This window comes from Otolemur garnettii, unplaced genomic scaffold (genome assembly GCF_000181295.1).
Source record: "Otolemur garnettii isolate 467f Iridium unplaced genomic scaffold, OtoGar3 scaffold00001, whole genome shotgun sequence".
In the NCBI taxonomy this organism is placed as follows: domain Eukaryota; kingdom Metazoa; phylum Chordata; class Mammalia; order Primates; family Galagidae; genus Otolemur; species Otolemur garnettii.
This window is the reverse complement of record NW_003852396.1, coordinates 25,202,445-25,210,063: the sequence shown is the minus strand read 5'-3', so window position 1 is coordinate 25,210,063 and position 7,619 is coordinate 25,202,445. Positions and strand designations below refer to the sequence as shown.

General features: G+C 38.2%; 1 protein-coding gene and 1 pseudogene across 2 annotated transcripts in view; both read right to left on the bottom strand.

Moving 5' to 3' along the window:
• Positions 1–7,619, bottom strand: part of GDPD4 (glycerophosphodiester phosphodiesterase domain containing 4) — a 112,777-nt gene that overhangs the window by 55,194 nt on the left and 49,964 nt on the right. The gene's annotated exons all lie outside the window — the stretch shown is intronic.
• On the bottom strand, positions 303–905 carry LOC100950549 (annotated as a pseudogene). Its single transcript, XR_001161185.1, has one exon. The product of XR_001161185.1 is annotated as a small ubiquitin-related modifier 2 pseudogene (transcript).

Below are 7,619 nucleotides of genomic sequence, written 5' to 3'. Positions count from 1 at the left end.
ACATGTAACAGCTACGTACAAAAAAGTTATAAAATTGTCCTTGGTTTTACAATGATAAATGAAAACATTAAAATTCTCCAATTGAACAAGGTATGCAAGGTTTTTCATGTTGTTGTTTTGTTAAAACAGTGAGAGCAAAATAACTTACTGGAATATAAAGATAAGAGCAGATGAGCATGCCACTAATGGAGAAAAGGGGGTATTTTCACAGAATCAATATTTTTCCCCAACCCATCTCCACCTGATGTCAATCAAAACATATCGTTGGCCATTTAGTTTAAAAAAAAAATGCAATATGCTTGTGCACGTACACCAGTTTCTTTATGTACAATAAAGGAATAGGGAAGGGGAAAATGAAAAGAATAGAGAAAACTATACTGTAGTAGTCAGGATGTGGTGGAACCAAATTGCAGTTTTCTAATTGAGAATGTCATCTTGGTCTATAATAACAGAGTTCTGGAGTAAAGTAGCAGGTTCCCTTTTTAGTAGACACCTCCTGTCTGCTGTTGGAACACATCAATTGTATCTTCATCCTCCATTTCCAACTGTGCAGGCGTGTCTGTTTCATTGATTGGCTGCCCATCAAATCGGAATCTGATCTGCCTCATTGACAAACCCTGTCGTTCACAATAGGCTTTCATTAGTTTACTAAGTGGTGTATGCCTCTTAATCTTAAACTGCACCACAGAACCATCCTGTCCCGCCACCTTTAAATTTATGTGATCGTTGTTCTCAGTCTTGACTCCTTCCTTAGGCCTTTCATCTGCCATGGCGAGCGCCCGAGTCTCCTCAGCTGCCGCTTCACAAAAGAGGTACCAGGTCCACACCGAACGAGCACACAGGCACCACCAGAAGCGGCAGAAGAAGGAGGCGGCAGCGGTGGACGAGGGAGAGGTCGCGCGCACCTCTTCCATTCTTGAGATACTTTACTAAGAAGAATATTTTCCAGCTCCATCCATGTAAACTGTTTTTGATTATTCTTATGTGGTGTATTATTTTAATGGATTTACATATGTTGAACCAATTTTGCATATCTGGAATAAAACCCACGTGATGGTGGTATATAACCATTATAATGTGTCATAATTTTCTGCTTGCTAATATCTCGCTGAATATTTTTGCATCAATATTCATTAATGATATTGGTCTATAGTTTTCTTTTTTTGTTGGGTCCTTTCCTGGTTTGGGGATCAGGATGGTATTTCTTCATAGAATAGGAGGATTACTTCCTTCTCTATATTTTGGAATAGTTTATGCATTATAAAGGAACTAGTTTCTCTTTGAAGGTTTTATAGAATTCTGGTGTGAAGCCATCCAATCTAGGTCTTTTCTTTTGGGGGGAGATTTTACAATAGCACCAAAGATGAAATACCTGGGAATATATCTAACAAAAGACATGAAAGATCTCTATAAAGAGAATTATGAAGCTTTGAGAAAAAAAAAAGCAGAAGATGTCAACAAATGGAAGAACATACCAGGCTCATGGCTGGAAAGAATCAACATTGTTTAAATGAGACCATACTACCCAAAGCAATCTATAGTTTAATGCAATCCCCATCAAAGTACCACTGTCCTACTTTAAAGAACTTGAGAAAACAGTGCTTCAATTCATATGGAACCAGAAAAAACCCTGAATAGCAAACAATAGTTCTCAGAAATAAAAATAAATATGAAGGCCATCATGCTGCCAGATTTCAGGTTATACCGTAAATCTATAATGATCAAAAGCATGGTATAGGCATAAAAATAGAGATGTAGACTTATGGAATAGGATAGAGAATCTAGAGATGAACCCAGCTACATATCATCAGTTGATCTTCAATAAGCCTAATAGTAACATTCACTGGGGAAAAGAATCCTTATTTAACAAATGGTGCTAGGAGAACACCTCGCACCACCAACAAAAATTGATTCTTGTTTGATAAAAGATTTAAATTTAAGATATGAAACAATTCTAGAAGAAAGTGTGGAGAAAATACTTGAAGATATTGGACTGGGAAAAACCTTTATGAGGAAGATTCCTTTGGCAATTGCACCAACACCAAAAATAAATAACTGGGATTTGATCAAACTAAAAAGCTTTTGCACAGCTAAGAGTATCACAACCAAAGCAAACAAATTCCCGTTGGAATGGGAGAAGATTTTTGCATGTTATGAATCTGATAACTAGAATCTACAGAGAACTCAAATTAAACAATAAGAACAGTGCCAACAACCCTCTCTATGGCAAGAGACTTGAACAGAAACTTCTCCTAGGATGGCAGATGAATGGCCAAAAACACATGAAAAAATGTTTATCGTCTTTAACCATCAGAGAAATGCAAACTGAAACCACTCTAAAATATCACTTAATCCCAGCAAGATTAGCCCACATCGCAAAGTCCCAAAACATCAGATGCTAGCATAGATGTGGAGAGAAGGGAACACTTCCTTTCTGGTGGAATTACAAACTAATACAGCCTTTTTAGAGAGAAGTATGGAGAATCCTCAAAGTTCTAAAAGTAGACCTTCCATTTGACCTAATAAGGTCAATCACATTACTAGGAGTCTATGCAGAAGAACAAAATCATTTTACCACAAAGACATTTGCACCAAAATGTTTACTGTGGCTCATTTCACAATTGCCAAGTTGTGGAAGCAACCTAAGTACCCATCAACCCATGAATGGATCAACAAATTGTAGTATATGTATACCATGGAATACTATTCAGCCTTTAAAAAAGATGGAGACTTTACATCTTTTACATTTACCTGGATGGAGCTGAAATACATTCTTATTAGTAAAGTATCTCAAGAATGGAAAAATAAATATCCAATGTACTCCATACTAATATGAAACCAATATATAAACAATTACATGCTCATATGAACAATAAAACATAAATAGAGTTTAGTATGGGGGTAGAGGAAGGCAGTACAAGGGAGAGGAGTTGGGGGAGGTAGAAGATGATTGGCAGAAGGAAGGAGGGCATGAGGCGGGATCTCACCTAATGCGCACATTGTGAGGGAGTATAACATGCCCGTAGGTGAGGGGCTCCTTTACAACTGGAACTTCACCCCAGAAATAAGAACAATAAAACCTAAATTCATATTAATTTGAAATAAAAAATTAATAAGTGGCTACTTTTATCAATTAAATTTAATAGATTGCTACTTTTATCACCAGTTGACAACTTTAGATCATTTGTAGGTGAAAGTAGTGATTAAATGCAACCTCTCTGAAGGAAGCAGTAATTACCTCACATTTTAAGACTCAAGTAATCTCTTTATTTCTCTACACAACTTTATTTTCATTCTCATTCACACCTTTTCTTTTTCTCCTTCCCTTGACTTCCTAAACAAATTGCCTTTTCTCGCATTTTTCTCAGGAGAGAAACAATCACATTGTATAATAGCCTCCAGAAAATTGCTAACCAGAAAGCATAGCATAGAATTTGAAGTAAAACATGCTTTAGATCTGAGTTGAGGAGTACAACTAAGGGTTTTCTTAATTCTCAGGAAAATAGAAATTCTCTTCAGAAAGCAAGATTTTGTTAGCAACTACCAGATCTACACAAGTTGGTTCATTTAAGTGTTAGACCTTTTGGGTGAGAAAAATGGTTAAAAGAACAGGATGGTAAAGACCAACACAAGACCAAATATTCAAAATAGCAAAGATGATAAAGATTAAATCAATAGGAGACTCAAGTAAGCTTTTTTTTTTTTTTTGGAGACAGTCTTATTATGTTGCCCTCGGTAGAGTGTTGTGGTATCACAGCTCACAGCAACCTCCAGCTCTTGGGCTTAAGCAATTCTCTTGCCTCAGCCTCCCAAGTAGCTGGGACTACAGGTGCCCATCACAACACCTGGTTATTTTTTGGTTGTAGTTGTCATTGTTGTTTGACAGGCCCGGGCTGGGTTCAAACCCACTAGCCCTAGGAGGAAACCCTAGCTGCTGAGCTATAGGCACCAAGCCTCAAGTAAGCTTTAAATAGTATCACGGGGTAGATCTAATAGCTGAAATAAACTGAACCTCTTTTTGTATATAAAATGGGAGACATAATCAGAAAAATAAGGTGGAATGGGACAAGGCCTGTTTAGACTATATCCAACAGGTGGTTGAATGTTTTCAAAGGCCCTAGAAAGCAAATGAACTTCTGGTTCTATAGATAAAACAGCTGGTTCCTCAATTAATAGTAAAATTAAACAATTCTTTTTTCTCTCTGTCTACCTGTAGCAATATTACAAAAGAAAGATTACTGGAAAAGACAATATATTATATTGGCTAAGAAACAGAAGGACAATTATCCAAAATTTGTATAATGATGTCATGTCCAGGGAAGCATCACCACTGAATAGATAAGTCTGACGAGAACAATCTGTAACTACAGGTAAGGAACAATGCAATTTTCTTGTTCATATGGGTGTCACCACATCTACCATTAATCCCCTTACCATAAAATGTCAGCTTCCTCAGCATACTAGAACTACTTGAGTCGTGGGAGTTTCTAAAAATCCTAAGTCATGTTCCACATCCCAACATAAAACAGTGATTTTGAGACCACTGTCAGAAGAACATTTCTTTCTTCTCTATGGCACTTCCCCTGTAAATTTAAATGTTAGCAATCTAAGTTGCATCAGAAGAAAAGTACTGCAGATAAATTATTTTTAGATGCTTCAGAAATTCTACTGCACATTATCAAATTATAGCCAATAGAGACAGTACTATATTGATTCAAAAAATAACCAAATTGCTATGAGCTGTGACACCATGGCACTCTACCAAGGGTGACATAGTGAGACTCTGTCTCAAAATAATAATAACAATAACCAGATAGACTTCTGGTTTTTGGCTCCACATGTAACAACAAGTTGAACCAAATGAAAAATCAGCAGTTTTTCTTAGGCCTGGGAGAGAGGAATGGACTCAAGGCAACGGCTGCCCACAAGATTGGAGAGACAAGCAGGTAAAGAGAGAGGAGTCCCAGCTTCCTGGAATGCGGCTCACAAGTGGAAACCACAGGGTGCCAGGGTGGGAAAACCTGACCTGTAACTGACAAGTGTTGGGGTCTTAGTGTGGACAAATCTGAGAGTTAAAAACTCAAGGGGGACACAGGCAAACAAGGGCCCCCACACTTTTGTGACTTTTAGCTCCAAGAGCTTCATCAGTGTTAGGGTTGGCCAAACTAACCCCAACATGAACTAAAAAGCCATTCTGTGGGACTCTGCTACCAGTGGTCATAACTCAGGTAAGAGAGACACTGCAGACTCATCATGCATGCATATGCTGACATGGCAAGCCCTGACATCAGCCCAGTCTGATGAGAAAAGCCTGTCAGAAGAAAGTATCTTCAAAGCCCTGAGGAGAATAACAGTTTGATGGTCCTTGATAGAAACCAGCGCCCCCTCAGCTAGCTACGAAAGATTGGCCTCCCTTCCTAAATCCTGCTAACATCCTTTAGATTTTAGTCCACTTGCACCCAAGTGTCAAAATAAATATTATTGCCTTTGTTACACTTTGGTCTTGAGTATCCTGATCCACTTCTTTCAGTTTTTACTTATCAATCAGGTTTTCAAAAATATTGAAGAAAAATAACCTTATACTTCTTTCGGGGAGAAGGAAAAGGAATTGTTTGAAATAAACCACAACACTCTGCTTCCTAATAAAGCCTATGCTCAGGAGAAACTGTTTAACCACAGCCTAACCTGCTGGTGCTTTTTTTTTTTTTTAATCATAGCCTAACTAACCTGGGGGGAAGGAATTACTCAATTCTAGCCTACTTTAGCCATCGTGACCCACCTTAGCGATGCTGGAAGGTAAAGGTACTTAGAAACATTTTTGAAGTTCACTGCCCAGAGGCAGAGGCTCATCAAGACTGAGACCTAATCATAGGACCATAGAATACTTCCCCTCTCTATGCACCTAACCACATTACTAAATGTCTATTTACAACAGGTCCCAGCACTCTGACATCTAAGTCTCCCATCTACCCCTGATGCCCTCGATAGCTTTGCCCCAATTGCCATTTATACAACCATAGGAAGAACCAAGCAGAGCAATCTCCTGCAATCCCAGCCTCCATGGAGAGGGACTTGGCCAAACTTCCAACAACAGCCTTGGAACAGCCTGTATGCTGCACAGAGATCATCCAGCAGTGACAGGACTGTGACAATCACAGGGGAATGGCACAATAAAGAAAAGCATGGTACCTGTTTTTAGTGCATCTGATTCTCTTCTGCTGAGTCAGTCATCCTGAGTAGGTCGCAAAGCACCATCTAGGGACTAGAGTTCCCAGAAAAGAAAAGGTGTCCTGTAAATCTACCTGGTCCTAAGCTGAAAGAAGTTTTCAGATGAAAAGAAATCAGCAAAAGAAATCAGGCAACATGAAAAAAACAAGCTAGTTCCCTCAAAGGATCACAACAGATCTATAGCTATAGTCCTTCCTCACAAGGACATTGTTGAAATGTCAGAAATGGAATTCAGAATATGGATGACAAATAAGATGAGTGGAAATGAAGTTGAAAACCAACCCAAAGCCATAAAAGTATTTCAGAATATCAGTGAAAAAAATGAAAGAGTAAAGAGCTAGGAAACATGAGAAAGGATATAACAGAACTTAATGAAATTATGGTACCCTCTATGACCTGAAAAGAGAGTCAGACCCCCACTTAGATGTAATTAACTGGTAATTTATTTTACCTGCCACAGGGGCTGCTGCTCTGTGAGGCAGTCAGCCCCAGTGTGTGTGGGGGGTTGCCTTTTATAGTTTTTAGTAAGCATGCTAGAACATGAGCAAGAGCAAGACCCATCTCTAAAAATAGCCAGGCATTGTGGTGGATGCCTATAGTCCCAGCTACTTGGGAGGCTGAGGGAAATGGATCACTTGAGCCCAAGAGTTTGAGGTTGTTGTGGGCTATGACACCATGGCACTCTACCAGGGGCAACAAAGTGACACTCTGTCTCAAAAAAAAAAAAAAGAATGACACTCTAGAGATTCCCTATATAATCTCCAGACAAAATATATACATATAATTTAATAGCCTTAGTAGTTATTTAACATACCTGGCCCCAGATTTGCTGATTATACATAAAGAACCCTATGTGTGTTATCTGACCCTTCTTACTAGGTCTATGTAAATTCATAAAGCCACATATCACAAAATGACAATGAAATTGGCCTCTAAATAATCTATAGGAGTTATTAATAATCACAAGAGGAGCCTGCTAAATAATACACCCAGACCCAGCCAAAAAATTTTAAAAACTGGGAAAAAAAGTTGATTTCTTGATGTAGTATCACAGTAGAAAATTCTTTAACAAGACTCCCTAAGGGTCATCCGACTGTTAGGGAAATTTGCCTTTATTCAAATTACTATTTACTATTGATTAGGCCCAAACTGTGTACAATTAGATGTTAACTTGCAGAAAGCTAATAAAAATGAAAGTAATTTTTGTCCACCGGGATGCAAATAATTTGCACCTGGAAGAGAAGATGATCCCGAAGATCACAGCTTTATTGTCATATAGTATATTGACCAAGTTTGCATTTAACACAGAAATATGGTTTCAGCATTTCTGTGTTTCACTGATTACATGCAGGTTGGTATCCTTTTTTTTAATATTTTTAAATTCAAAATTT